At 41.0% G+C, this 15,939-nt stretch overlaps 1 protein-coding gene across 1 annotated transcript in view; it reads right to left on the bottom strand.

Annotated features, from left to right (window-relative positions):
- The window catches only part of LOC133425941 (receptor-type tyrosine-protein phosphatase delta-like), a 332,624-nt gene that overhangs the window by 218,835 nt on the left and 97,850 nt on the right, over positions 1 to 15,939 (bottom strand). The window contains exon 4 of the mRNA XM_061716354.1: positions 15,348 to 15,392. The gene's annotated coding sequence lies outside the window, so the exon portion shown is untranslated. The remainder of the gene's footprint in view (positions 1 to 15,347; positions 15,393 to 15,939) is intronic.

The raw sequence follows: 15,939 nt of genomic DNA, 5'->3' as shown, positions 1-15,939 counted from the left end.
ATCCTAGCCAGATTATTGTAGTAAAAATAGAAGTTGTAAAATATGTCTTCCAGTAAGGCTTTTGAATTTTCAAGATACTTTGTCATCACGGAACCAGATAAGAGTAGATTGTTTTTTCATCATCGTTCTGCTTATCTCTACCCAACTTTATTTATGTTTATATGTCGGCGCAACGACGTATGTCTGGTGTAGCTGGGAATGCTACAACGTAATCTCCACTGTAGCCTTGTGTGCGCATCCGCAGAAACGTAACTACGCATCAGGATGACAAAGACCACACCAAATAGGTCTGCTTGGTAGCATTGCTTTCCTACACGCCTCCCGCTACTCCTCCTTTTTCGTCGTTATCCATGACGATGCCTGACATACAGTAGCTTAACATTTATCAGCTCTGATTCACATAAGATGTGCTGTATATCATCTGTTTTGTTGCTATTGTCAGAGCTATAAAATAGGCAAACAAGAAAAAGTGCAGAACCACAAAAGAACCTGTCATCTAGTGTTTGGCGTTGTCATGACAGTGACACGAAAAGTAAACACGGCGGCTATGAAATAGGCCTTGTACATAGGCGATGGGCATAGTTTATACAGAGAGGTATAATTCATCTGCCTCCACCCTTAATGCAATGCTTCTTCCTTCCATCCACAAAAAAACCTGCACATCGCATCCTCTTCCTTTTTAATGCACCTTAGATACTAGGGGTGTGCAAACAAGGGTACCTCACGATTCGATTCGATTTCGATTATTGGAGCTTCGATTCTTCGATTATAATGATTGTCGATTCGATTCGATTATTGGTGCCACGATTCTTCGATTAATGTGATTTTTAATGCTTTTTTCCATACAAGATTGATTTTGTCTTCATCTGTGGCTACATTTGTAAATAAATAGCCAATCAATTAACTCAGTTCCTCTAACAACACTCATTAAGTAAATAACAAGGTTTTTTAAACATTTGACATGTACTGTATTTTTCAAAGACACAAAATAATTTATTTTATGACTATGTAAACATTTGCTCTTTGACTTACTTAACTTTGACCATGGAAAAGCTGCACTTGCATGAGAGCGCCCTCTATTGGCGGAAAACACTGAAAACGGTCAAGCCCTGGATTTAATGAGTTCATTAATTCTTATGTTATCTTAATAATCGATTCCAAATCGTCACGTGACGCATCGCGATGCATCGACGCATCGATGAATTGCACCCACCTCTATTAGATACACACATGCTTACAGATAAATAATAATAAAAAGAAGTATAATCATGCTTATAGTGTAATGCTGATTACAAAATGTGCACCACTTGAGAAAGGTTCGGAAAATAAAGGAATGACTAACTTCACTCCCTAAAATCAGATGCTTTGAACAAAGCTGTGAAGACAGGGTAGAAAAGGGAGCTTTTGTACTGTATCCCTGTGGTAATTTGACCAAAACATGTTAGAGAAATTTTATGAAGAACTCAGAATAGTGTCACCTTATGGTACAAAAAAAATAAGGGTACAACTTTCTCCTTTAAGACTTTACACTCCTCGTAGAAACAGGCAGACAAGGACAGAAGATACAACAGCCTTCTCTATCCGTGAGTCAGCGACTGTGGTTTCACTGTCGGGGACTCTCACCCTCATTGACAAAAGGGTGCTTCATAGAAAATACATTTGTCCCTACATGTGGTTATGTGAGTAAAGAATATTTAACAATGAGGGGCAGAAGGATATCATGACAGACCACATTTGAAGAAAGACAGAATGAAGCTCACTTAGAAACGCCTCTTTCTTCCCAGAGTTTAAGAAATGTGCTTGATGACGCATAGAGAGGGGAGTAAGAGGCTGATGAGTAGAGCCCTCAGCGACCATAATCCCATTAGTACTGTACTGCATGCTAAGCTCTCCCCTAATGACTGATGTGTGTGTGTTTGTGTGTCACATGGCACGTACCGGGGATGTGTGCGTGAGGATTGCCGAATCCCACTCTGGCCATCCTAATTATCAGATGTGACTCACATTAGGGCAATTACTGCCTACGAGACCTCAGGAACAAGGCTAAGACCGACCCAATGATCTACCAGCTAATGAAGCGATAACACACATCCGTGCACTCTCTACTCCAAGCCTCTCACCTAAAACACAGGGACAAGGATACAGCAGGGGGAAGAAATGTGCCGTCCAAAGGACAGAAAGGGGAACAATGTTTCCTTCAGACTGCATTAGAGAAAGTGGAGAGATTTGGGAGGAGCTGTCATGAGACGCTCAGTCAGGCAGCTTGAAGCTGAGCCTGCTTCCTAATATGAACTAATCTGGCTGCTCTCTGTTCTTTGTCATATCTGGCCACGGCTCCACGGCACTGTGGTCTGCTCCCACAGCCGTGGATTAAGCTCGGCTACCCGAGACTAAATTCTCTATTGAGGAATCATCTAGGTGTAATCCCTGTGTGAAGCCAGCCCTGTATGGTACAGCATATTATGTCTTTCACAATGACTATTATTCACAGCAGACTGCACACTCTGGAGTTACGCACAGCAGACACAATCACATTTCCTTTTAAATATCAGCATTTCCTCTTTGATTTCGATTTTTTGTGATCTATGGCAGTGGTCCCCAACCCCCGGGCCGCGGCCCGGTACCGGGCCGTGGGTCATTTGGTACCGGGCCGCACAGAAAGAAAAAATAATTTCTGTAGCATCCCCTGATGATGGATGACTCTCAAACTGATGGTTCACAATGTTTTTATTCCTCGGATGTAAATGCACTGCAAAAACACATTAAGAGCTATAAAGGAATAAAATAAAATAGAGTTAGTCTTTCTCCATTCATATAAGTTTCATTTAACTTAAATACAGAGCGACACAGCTGCTCGGTCGGTAATAACAGCTACCGTTAACCACAATACATGAGTAACCATGGCAACCAAACTCAATATGTACATAAATACGGCATAACATTTGCAAAGAAAACAAATCCTTATCAGCAGGTGCTTTTTGTGTCAGTAAACACTTTAGCATTCCCGACGCTAGTTTAGTCTTTCAGACACACTTTCTACTGCCGTTAAACTTTTACCGTTAAAGTCCAAAATGCCTTTAATTTACAAGGTCTCAGAGAGACGCCTTCAAAATAAAAGCACTAAATATTGGTCTCCTTAATATTTAACAAATAAAATAAAGGCCTGGCTTTAAATAACATTAATGAGACATAAAACACATTTATAGAAGTACTCATATTAAAGGTAATTTACAATTTACAATATTTTTTATTTTTTATTTTTTATTATTCATCATTATTATTATTATTATTATTATAGAGAAAATACCACCGTTTTTAATGCCGATCTTGTAATTTTATTTAGTTTTTATCAACTTCATCTTTAGATTGGGCCGTGAAAATATTGTCAGACATTAAACCGGTCCGCGGTACAGAAAAGGTTGGGGACCACTGATCTATGGTATTCGCTGAGGGGGAAAAACAAACAAACAGCAACACATCACAGTCGTCAAAGGTACAAAAGCACAAATCAAAACAGGTTACCATCGAGGCAACAGACCATAATGACCTGATTAGTAAAAAAAAAATATATAACGAATGACAGTTTTGATAAAACGTGTCCCTTGGGTTTGTACTAATGGATGTCAGTCACAGGAAACAGAACGTCCAAACCAAGAACCTCTGTGAACACAGCCGATGCGCTCTGTGTTCACATCCGAGTGGGTGGAAATCCACAGCTCCCTAAAAGATAAAACTAAAGTACGGATATGGTGTAAAATGTAAATAAAAATGGACTCCAATCTTCTGCAAATCACATTTCACTCACAACAGAACATAAAAATCATTTCAAAAGAAAATAAAAAAAGCAATTTTGAAAACAAAAAACAGTTTGGACAGGCTGACGTTTACAACTGTCCAGCTTTTCATCTTCTTTCACAACAGTGAGGATACATTTGGGAACTGAGGAGACCAATGCTGGGGAACTATTTTCCCATTTTTGAGCCACTAAACAGTCCTGGATCATCTTTGTTGTAATGTAGATTTCATGAGTTTGATCTACAGGCAGCCAGGTTCTTCTCACTACGATTGCGTGCCGTGGTAATGGATGCAGTTTAGCATCGTCTTGCTGAAAGTTGCAAGGCTTTCCCTAAAAAAAGACACCGTTGGGATGGGAACATATCTCCAGAAACATTAAAGCACCCCTGTACAATCACCGACAAAAGCTTTTAAACTGAGCGATGGTAAAATGCTGGACGGTCCCTCTCCTTTACGCTCCAGAAACCGCGCTGTTCGTGACTTTCGGAAACAATTTCCAATTTAGATTTTACTGTCTACTTTCTCAACTTCCAAGGATGACAACAACGATGTAAGAAACCTAAACCTACAGGGGTTCACCATCTAATCTGAAAAATCACATGATGGTTAAATGTATTTTCAGTTGTTCTTATTAGCTTATGTATAATTTTAAAGGAGTCACTTTAGCAACGCTAGCAATGCTATGGGACCTCTGGTCAGTTCAGTCCTGATTAAGTTTAACTTGCAGCAAACTGATTGTGTCCGGTGAATTTGTTCCCTGTAGCAAGAGGAATGTCTTGTTATTTGTGTCAGATTTTTCTTCGTTTTGCAGAGTTATCAAAAGATTTGATGTCTTTCTTGGATGGCAACGAATAATTTTTACTTTTTTATAGGTACATTTCAGACACTTTCTTACACACGTATCTGCACTTCTACTCAAGTATAGGATGTGACTACTTTTGCTACCGCTGAATTTCAGGAAGTGTTTTTGAGCCCATGCAGTTATTTCCATTTCACATGCATTCCAATATTGATTCTGAAATTTTCTTCATATTATCAGAATCGTTTGATAATTTCATGAACTTCTAAATCTCAACAATTCCATGCAGATGATTTCATTCTGAAATTGTTTTGCAATTTAAAGATATAGTTGTTTTTTATCTTTATTTCTCAGAAACTCTGCTTGTCTAGGATGCCCTTTTTAATCATGTCACTGATCTGTTGCTAAATAATCTAATTAGTTGCGAGAGGATCCCCCAGGTGTTTCTGTTTTGTACTACTTCTGTTTCAAGCCTTTTGTTGCCCTTGCAGTTTTTTTATGATGTGTTGCTGCCATCAAATTCAACTGAGGTAACATTTTTCATTAAATCGTGAGCTCTGCCACTTTCAACATTTGAAATGTTTTCTTTGTTCGGGTGTGAGTGAAGGATGCGTTTATGAGAATAGCAGATCCTTGTGTTCCTCTTCGGTTTACATTTTTCACAGTGTTGCAACTTTTCTTTGGATGCGAGGTTGCACAAACAAATCCAGCAAAAACAAAAGAGCGCCCACTTTCTTTGCAAATGTCAGTTGTTATTGCGAAAGCAATCCTCGGCCTATTGTTACCACAACGAAGAATCACTCCTTATAATGAGGTCTAGCCAACACGCTCAAAGAAGAGGCCTTTGTGCTGTGTTTGGAGAGGACCTATCGTTATACGTCTAAGACTTGTTAAAATTCCCTAATCCCGAAGCTAATTACAAACTGTGGGCAGGAGCAAAAGGACATTCTGACAAAAACAATAACAGATGAGTGACAAATTTGCAGAACCTCCAAAAACACAGCCATGAAAGATCCCTGATGTCATATTTGCAAAAAAAAAGGGGGTGTGAGGATCACGTGTACAGTCAGTTACCAAAGTGGCACCAAATCCACAGTTATTCAGCAGAAAGCTGCAAAAGAGACAAGTTACAGGCAAGTATTTGGTGTGACTATCATACCAAGGAAGAGGACATTTTTCAAGGTCGACAGCATTATGCTCACTGTTAAGATTCAAAAAGATAAAGCTGGTTTCCCATGTGTAGGATTGTGTCTCCTAGGCCTGTATGAATAAATTAATAAAATATCATAAAAGAGTGCAGTGAGCTGTGTGAACATAGGAACAGAGATAAAGCACATGTACAGCTACACTGTGTGATATATGGATGTGATATAAGTGTAGCTTTTGTTTATCGATTTTGTAATATAACAAAACATTTTTGTATATATGACTATGTATCTCCTTCCATTAGTTGTCTATGCGAGAAAATAAATGCTAATAATGATGGAAACCTTGTCACAGTATTTATACATTCAAGATAAATAAAAATGTGTCATAATTGTAACAATATAACATTCATCACAAAAATTAATGATAAATTCATTAATACGGCTGAGGTATGACATGGTACTTATTGTGGCACATAATTGAGATCAATTTCCTTGAGTTCAATTCACACAGATTCCCCTCACTGAGCTGAGAGACACATACATGATTAAAAAAAGAGATGTTAAAGAATGTTCTTGGTTTCCAAGACCTTCTGTCCACAAGAGAGCTCATGGTTTTATATGTTTTGTTATCTTCTCCTGTCACTGGTGATTGGAGAAGATTACAAACCCAAAGAGGCTCCATCTCAGGTAAATACAGTATACAGTATGTAACTCAACCTTCATGGATATATTGACTGTAACACAATCTGAGTACATAGCAATAGATGTGACTCTTGTTTCATAATCAAGTTTTAGTCCTGTTTAGTCAGACTCAGCAGATATTATAAGTTGAGGGAAGAGGGATATCAAGGATGTAAGAAAGATGCAGAATTCGAGCATCTGTGTAAACTAATTCTGTTTTTAGTTGCTGACGTTTGGGGAGATCCATATCAGTCTTATCCTATCATCCAAATCTTTCTCTGTGCCACAATATGTGTCACAACATCCATACAAGTCTCCTTTTCCCTGCTTTTGTCTTCTTTTTCTTCTTATTCTGAATTATTTTAACAATAATCCTAGAATCTCTCTTTTTCACATACCCAAACCATGACTATTTTACCTCTATATATTTTATTCAGTCTAATGTAAGCTATCCTGCTGATCTGTGGTCACCACTCTCTATTCATGATTATCAATATTGTTTCCAAAGCAAATGTATATGTCTTTAATTTAAAGGGGACCTATTATGGCATCTAATACCTATTTTAAACAGGCCTTGAATGTCTTAAAAACAAGATTTTTACTTTTTTTGCTAAATAAATTAGAAATTCAGCCTCTAAGCCAGGGGTTTTCAATTCCGGTCCTCGGGCCTCCCTGCCCTGCATGTTTTAGATGTTGCCTTGCATCAACACACCTGATTCTAATTAATGTTCCTAATTAGCTTGTTATCAAGGCCTGCACAATTCTGTTGATGACACAGCTCCTTGTATCACGGTGTGCTGAAGCAGGGTGGCATCTCACACATGCCGGACAGGGCATACCTGCCAACATTGGGCTGTGAAAAATAGGGAGATTTTCTGGGGTAGCGGTTGGAATGCTCCACTCAGTCACAACATCCCCACCCTGATATAAACAAGGCGACTTTTAATGAGCTTTAAATCCATAGCTACAATGAAATGTGCTAAAATGTACCTCCCAAAATGATTCTACAGCCTTCTTGGAGCCAAATAAGTTTAGTATTAATAACAATTAAATACAATATTTGTAGAATTTTCCAGGTTCCCTTTGTCACCCAAGGACCTGTTGTAGTTGTAGGTGTCAGACTTTGCAGCTTCAATCACTTTCTTGGAGGGTACATACTTGTGGCCAGGGCTGGTATGGTTAATCTTGCAAGAAAGGAGTGCGCAAAGAGTAGAATTATCCATACTCATTGTGTTTTCTGTGAGGATCTTTTTCACCATGCTGAATGACCTCTCTGAGCTTGCATTGCTGTGAGGGATGCAGAGCATTGCCTTCACCAGTGATGTCAGATTTGTAAAGCTCTCCTCTTTCCCTAGAAGAACCCAGAACCTTCAACTCTCTCTTCCTGTGGGAGATCCTTGCTTGCTATGACTTGATACTCCACCAACTCTTCCCTCAGCTTTTTTCAAAGCATTTTCTCAAACAAAACAAATTTTAAAATTTTAAAATAACAAAATAACATATTTTAACCATTTTCCAAACAATAAAATAACTGAAAAAATGTGAAAAATTGTTCAAATATGTTATTTTGTAACTTGAACATTTTAAAATATGTTTATGTAATGCTTTGCTGATGAGAGAATATGTTTCTCCATTTTTCTTGTTTTTGTGAGGGGGGATATATATTGTTTTTAGGCACTACCTTGTTCTCTATAGCTGATATAACATGAATTACTGCGGGATCAATAAAGTTCTTATTTTTGCCATCTGAGAAAATTAAACATATTATATTTGGTGCCTAACTGTTTCCCAAGTGTCACCGAGGTGGTTCGTAAGCTCCTCGGTGGCCGGGCACCGGGGGTGGATGAGATTCGCCCTGAGTACCTCAAGTCTCTGGATGTCGTAGGGCTGTCTTGGCTGACACGCCTCTGCGACATTGCATGGAGGAAGGGGACAGTACCGCTGGGGTGGCAAACCGGGGTGGTGGTCCCTCTGTTTAAAAAGGGGGACCGGAGAGTGTGTTCCAACTACAGGGGGATCACACTTCTCAGCCTCCCGGGGAAAGTCTACGCCAGGGTACTGGAGAGGAGATTACGGCCGATAGTCGAACCTCGGATTCAGGAGGAACAATGCGGTTTTCGTCCCGGTCGTGGAACACTGGACCAGCTCTATACCCTCCGCAGGGTGCTCGAGGGTTCATGGGAATTTGCCCAACCAGTCTACATGTGTTTTGTGGATCTGGAGAAGGCATTTGACCGTGTCCCTCGTGCCATTCTGTGGGGGGTGCTGAGTGAGTATGGAGTCCGGGGCCCTCTACTAAGGGCTGTCCGGTCTCTGTATGATCGAAGCAGGAGTCTGGTTCGCATTGCCGGCAGTAAGTCAGACTTGTTCCCGGTGCATGTTGGACTCCGGCAGGGCTGCCCTTTGTCACCGGTCCTGTTCATAATTTTTATGGACAGGATTTCTAGGCGCAGCCAGGGGCCGGAGGGGATCCGGTTTGGGAACCTCAGGATTTCATCTCTGCTTTTTGCAGATGATGTTGTCCTGTTGGCTTCATCAGACCGGGACCTCCAGCATGTGCTGGGGCGGTTTGCGGCCGAGTGCGACGCGGCAGGGATGAGAATCAGCACCTCCAAGACCGAGGCCATGGTTCTCGACCGGAAAAGGGTGGCATGCCTTCTCCGGGTGGGTGGAGAAGTCCTGCCTCAGGTGGAGGAGTTCAAGTATCTCGGGATCTTGTTCACGAGTGAGGGAACAATGGAGCGTGAGATTGACAGGCGGATCGGTGCAGCGTCCGCAGTAATGCGGTCGATGTACTGGACCGTCGTGGTAAAGAGGGAGCTGAGTCGAAAGGCGAAGCTCTCGATTTACCGGTCAATCTACGCACCTACCCTCACCTATGGTCATGAACTTTGGGTAGTGACCGAAAGGACAAGATCGCGGATACAAGCGGCCGAGATGAGTTTCCTCCGCAGGGTGGCTGGACGCTCCCTTAGAGATAGGGTGAGGAGTTCGGTCACCCGGGAGGAGCTCGGAGTCGAGCCGCTACTCCTCCACATTGAGAGGAGCCAGCTGAGGTGGCTTGGGCATCTGTACCGGATGCCTCCTGGACACCTCCCTCGTGAGGTGTTCCAGGCATGTCCCACCGGGAGGAGACCCCGGGGAAGACCCAGGACACGCTGGAGAGACTATGTTTCTCGGCTGGCCTGGGAACGCCTCGGACTCCCCCCGGAAGAGCTGGAGGAGGTGTCTGGGGTGAGGGAAGTCTGGGCATCTCTGCTGAGGCTGCTGCCCCCGCGACCCGGGAACGGATAAGCGGGAGAAGATGAGTGATGAGTGATATTTGGTGCCTAACTGTTTCCCAAGTATATTAGTGCGTGTGTGAATGAATAAATGAGACGTAAAACGTAAATTTCTTTGTAGAAAGGCGCTTTATGAAAATAAGTCCATTCACTTGTATTAGTTTACAGCGCAGTCTTGCCACATCCAATATGGCGGCGACGTTGACGTATTGGCAGCTCCATGGGGCGGAGCTTGGACGTAGGCAGTGCTTTTGGGTTGGGTTGCCAGGTTTGTCAGGAACCCGTTAATATAATACATCCATGCAGGAACCCCGACACGTGAAACACCATTGACTCATTTCACTTTAAAATCGGGAGATAAGCGGGAGAAATTACAAATCGGGAGCAGGGCGGGAGAAATGCTTGAAAATCGGGAGACTCCCGCTTAAATCGGTAGTGTTGGCAGGTATGCGGACAGGGGGGCCTGGGGACTGGAATTGAAAATCCCTGCTCTAAGCCATGTCTTTAGCATCCCATTCTCTAACCTCATTATCTATGCGGGATTCTGAGTGGGCGGGGAGGCTATGATAATGAGGCACTGTGCTGATTGGCTGCCTGAATGATGCGTAGAAAATGGCGGAAGCTCCGGCCGGCAGAGTTGTTGTTGTTGTTGTTCCGACCAGAGTTAGTTGTGGGCGTGGTTTCACGCATCGCTCCCGTCGTTACGTAACGACGGGAGCAGAATCTGAACAGCTCGTATAGCCACATCACACTGGATGGCTCATCCAGGTGGGTACAGACACGGCAGAATTTGGTTGCTTTCCTCCTTCTCTGAGTTGGCAGGCTGAGAGGAGACCACTTTATATATGTTAAAGCAAGAGAAAACGTGTTTTTCATAATAGGTCCCCTTTAATTGACTCATATGTTTGCATCAGTGGGACATAAGAGATCTAACTCCTGTTGGTATCTGTTGAAATACTTGACCTGCTAAATGCTGTTTTAGATCATCTATAGTTATGAATCAGACTATATTGAAAATTTAAGGAGAATATATGGCAATAAAATGGAATTTTGAGATTAGATTTAAATTTATACGTACTCCTACTAGTAGAAATATATTCCAGCATAATCGTTGTAACAATCGGATGTAATTTGAATAAAGTTTAACTTCTACCCTGTGCATTTGAATGCAAATATATATTCTTGCCTGCTACATTAAGAATATTAAAGCCACAATGTTTGAGCTCAAAAATCACATACAGTCAATTAAGTTTTAGCAATATTACAAGCTAGCTAAATAAATTACAACTATGATTTTTTTCTACACCAATTTAGCACCATTTTATTGAAAGTTAAAGACTCACTACCATGCAACTAACTAGAATCTTAAATTGTCAATAGAATGACACTAGCTAGCTATGACTCGTAAACTAGATATGCTAAGCACGAGCTAGTTAACTCTGTTATTTCAACTGTTTAAGAGGCTAGCTTTCATGCTGCTAGCTAGCCTCTTAATCAATTAAAAGGTGCTAGTTAGCCTCATGAATAGTAAACCATATACTAAATACAAGCTAGCTACACCATTATTTCAACCATTTAAGAGGCCAACTAGTGTGCTACTAGGTAGCTCATTGCTGTGTTGTGTCCACTGCCTTGTGCTAGAGGGTTTTCCGTTATCAAAACCAAAACAGACTTTACACGGAATTAGCGTATTGATGACAATACATTCATTAAACCTATTTCTACTCACTTTCAAAACATTAGTTGTAAATTATTTTATCCTTTCCAGAATATTTTAGTTTTTAAGCTAACTATATGATATTCTATTAACTATTAGCATTCATGTTTTTTTCTGAAGCTTCGCATGGAAAGTGTCCTGAAGTTTGCCAGAAATTTTCCAGTTGCTAATCCTTTCCAAGCTCTACTGGATCAACTCCCTGCTCTCACCACACATCACAATTGTACCTGCGAACACCAAAGTCCACAGAAATATTTGCCAGATCTTACTGTAATATACTGTGATATAGCCTACTGTAAATGAGATGGTTCAGGGTCCCTTTTACCTAACACCTCACTGTCCAAACCCTGATAGAAAAATATGAGTGAATCAACGTTGAAATATGGTTAGGCAGAAACATTGAATCCATGTTGAAGCCATGTTGAAGCCTGGTCCACGACAAACAGAATATGTTGATTCAACATTGATTACAATTGGATGATTGATTGATGGTTGATCCACCAAAAATCAACCTTTTTGACCAAAATTCAACATTGATTCAGTATCGTTTGCTATCTGGGAATGCATATCCCGCACCACTCTAACATATTAAACTGCCATTCACAAAGTATTTGTGTAACATCACACCTGATTAGTGCTCATAATTTTTCTCAACATCCATTAAAAAAAGTGCAACTCTGTCTTATCTCACTATACTCAAATCAGCTGTAGAGCTCCTTCGTAAAACCACACTATTGTTGCTTCCATCATGCACTCCCACAGTGACATCCATCTACTTTATATAATGGCATGCAAAAGTGCACGGCTAGTCAAAAACTTTCACTGTAACTACTTAAGTGATTTGAAGATTAACTGCTTCTTTGAGCACACTGTAAGATTTAGGTACTCAGATGAATTACAACAATACCTCAATGGGTTCTCACAGTCATCGTTCAGAAAGCTAAGGTCATGTTGAAGCTTTATTCTGCCTTCCAAAGCCTTGTGCCAACAATCAGCAGCAGATCTCTATCAAGTGGAAGGAGGCCACTCATTTTAATTTCTACATTTACTGAGTTCACAAGATGGGATAAAAAAAAAGAAGAAAAAAATTGAGGCATGTGGGAGGTCATGTTGAAGTCTTATAAGATGACGCTGAAGTATTTTGGTAAAATGGAGTTGTTAGCACTGTTGCCCTTACAGAAAGAATGTTCCTGGTTCGACTCCCGGGCCCGGCAGCAGTCTTTCTGTGTGGAGTTTGCATGTCCTCCCCATGCTTGCGTGGGTTCCCTCCGGGTACTCCGGCTTCCTCCCACAGTCCGAAAACAGCCATGATTGATGATTCTAAACAGCCCGAATGTCTCATTGCTCCGAATATGATCAGCTGTGTGTGAGCATGATTAAAAAAAAAATGTGCCAAGATTGTAGCCTACGTTTTTTTACAAGAGCTGGTTTTACTACAATTTTCAACGCCTCAGTTCCATACGCTTGTCCTGCTCATGTCTCAATGTCAAATTATTCCTGCCAGGAAGCTTCTTGATCTCCAACGTTGATGTGAAAACCGTTCTTCCAGCATTTCTCGCCAGCAAACTTTGCCTGCTGCACACTGAAAAATGTTAATTTCTCCTGTGGATTTTGGACAGAATATGGGCTGTGCTAGCTCACGTCAGAAAACTAGCAGGCTAGCTTCAGTTGTTTGGCTATGCTGTGAAATTTTACAGGCTATAAGAGTAGACTGTTGTAACCATTAAAGTGAACATTAGATGTCCTTTTCGAACTGTTTTTGTCGCATCTTGGGTATTTCTACTGTAAGTTACCCATCATAGCTCCAAATGGTCTGTGATTACTTTAATGTGAACAACTTTAATGATGCCTTTAATATCTTCTGAGAGGCCAAATTTCTACAGGCTTTCAGTGAGAACACAACTGCTGTTGGCGGTCAGAAACAGCGCAGAGCTCCAAGCCAAACTATGATAAACATAACGTTGAGAGATAACTAATTGTTTTAAACAATAATAAATCAAAAAATCCATCCATACTAGTTCAAGCCAGAATCGGAACTGGGGTACGAAAGTTGTCTTGCGGTAGAAATGCAACAACGAAGATTACACGCCATAGTCTCCGTTTTTGAACTCCTTTAACAATTTACATACAGCTCTAGTCTTAAATCTTTGTTGCCTCCTTACAATGAAATATGCATTTCACCCAAAACATTATGGAAATGCTTTCTTGGTGCGCTATAAGACTTTAAGAAGAACACTGTCCATGAAAAACACAGAAACGACTACATGGCTACTTCCCATTAGCTGGGCCAATGACATTATGATACACAGCTAAAGTTGTAGTGGAATCTGATCAATGACCGTCTATTGAGAGCTAGTTGAAGTCTTGGCGTAAAGTCCTCACCGGTAGAGTTTGGACACGCCGTTTTCATTTAGCAAAGACAGTCAATAACACCTTGTAGCCTACGTTTCCTTTTTTTTTTTTAAGCATATAATAATGTCTAAGACAATAATTAATTGTTGGTACACTTTGGATAAGTTCAATACACAGAAAAACATGCTATGTCCACTTTACAGAAATTAGATATAAACTAGTCAGTTCATCTATCTCGTTAATTAATTTGATGCTTGAGCACGGAACCATCAACATAAACAACTGTACCTCTTTGAGTTGAACACTAGGGGCATGTTGCATATATTGCAAAGTTATGTAGAGGCGTATAGAAATTACGTATTGAAATGAATGCAAATCTGTGATTTCACCTCACAGGAGGAAGACGCTCCTGAAAATTATAAAATTTCATAGAACACAAACTTTTCTGCAGGAAAACTGGACAAAAGTCCCAGAAAGAGAAACCTCGTAAGGCTTTAGCTATTGCAAAATAATTTACCAGTTTACTGTTTGTATTGAACCTATGAGAGGCTCAAGCTTGAATCACTTTCTCATTTTTATTTTGAATTTGTAAAGAGCTAGATGAGTTCACCACACACACTTCACATGCTCGTGGACATGAAGTTGTGTGGTAATGCCCAGAAGACAAACACAAGGAGATCAGCCACTTTTTTAAAACTATTATTATCTCTATCATTACTATTATCATTATTTCGCTGGTAATGATCTCTGAACCTCTTACATTTACCACAAAAGGCCTTGTAAAGGGGGTTAAACTTGAGCTGGAAACCACTTTCTGAGAACACGGTGAAGAAATTACTAGAAATATCAACTTTAGAGCTTTTTCTTGTGGCTGCACGGCGTTTTGCAATCTGTGTGCTTGCAAAGGCATTCCTTCTGGTTCTAACGGTTTGCACAACAGCTCCATTCATGCTGCAATTTCAGTGAAAAATGATACAAAGAGCGACCCACTCATGTGCTGGCCTGTGATTCAGAGCAGGGTACCCTCAGCCCACACTTTAGCTGTCACAAGATCCCGCTGCAGACAGAACGTGTCTGTATGTGCGTACGCGCATGCAGATGATTGTGTGTATCTGTTCAATTTCAATTCATGATTATGCAGGTGAGTGTCTCTTCAATGCAGATAAACAAATAGACGTAACACACCCACTCTTATACAAAAATACATATGCAAAAAAAAAGAAGAAGAAACACACACATAAACATTGCAGAAGCCACCTCATTTTCTATTCCACCCCCATCAGAACTCTTATATTCCTATTTGGTCTCCCCAACACTCAACCCACAGTCACTATAGCAACCCTTACAAAGAGCTACAGTCACAGGGCTGTTCATGTCACTGCAACATCCATCAGAAAACACACACAAACACACACGCACACGCACACACACACACACACACACACACACACACACACACACACACACACACACACACACACACACACACACACACACAGCTCTACATCCATCTAAGTGCTTTGAATAAAGCTCCCCTGAGGGGTTCACCGGCAGACAAAAAATAATTATCTCACCTTTGTTCATGGTTCATCCTTAAATATGAAGTTTGGAAGTTGGAGCTGAAAGAGACCAACGGAGAGAGTCAGCGCACTTGATATATCAACAAAAGAGCCACGGTGATTGTTTTTGCTGCTGTTTTTCCAGGCCTGGAAAAATGACTTGCTTGAAAACCTGAACTGATGAGAGAGACAGATAAACGTGAGAGCCTGAGCAGGCCGATGGAGTCTGTTTCCAGCCACGCTCCTGCTGGATGCGCTGCTCTGCTGCCACCTGTGGTTGAGAGACGGTGCTGCACCTACACAACGTCTCAGGTCTGTCACTTCAGACAACCCACATCAAACTTGTTACAGGGGTAAGAGAACACATAAAGGGAGGGATAGGTGAACTGTGCAAAACTTTGTTACTGACAGACCGATTCAAACTATGACGCCATCTCTATCCATTCAGTGCTCAAAACTCACAGAGAAGCACTCAACATGCCTGGGGATACTGTGTGCATCATTTAACAATACTTTCAAAAGACTCCGATACCGTCTTTTTAGTGTTTCTGCGGATTGCCAATAAAACACAGTCACACGGACTCAACTTTAGCCAGGAGGAAAGTGG

This window comes from Cololabis saira, chromosome 1, assembly GCF_033807715.1.
Source record: "Cololabis saira isolate AMF1-May2022 chromosome 1, fColSai1.1, whole genome shotgun sequence".
NCBI lineage: Eukaryota > Metazoa > Chordata > Actinopteri > Beloniformes > Belonidae > Cololabis > Cololabis saira.
The sequence above is the reverse complement of the archived record's forward strand: the minus strand, read 5'-3'. Positions and strand labels throughout refer to the sequence as shown.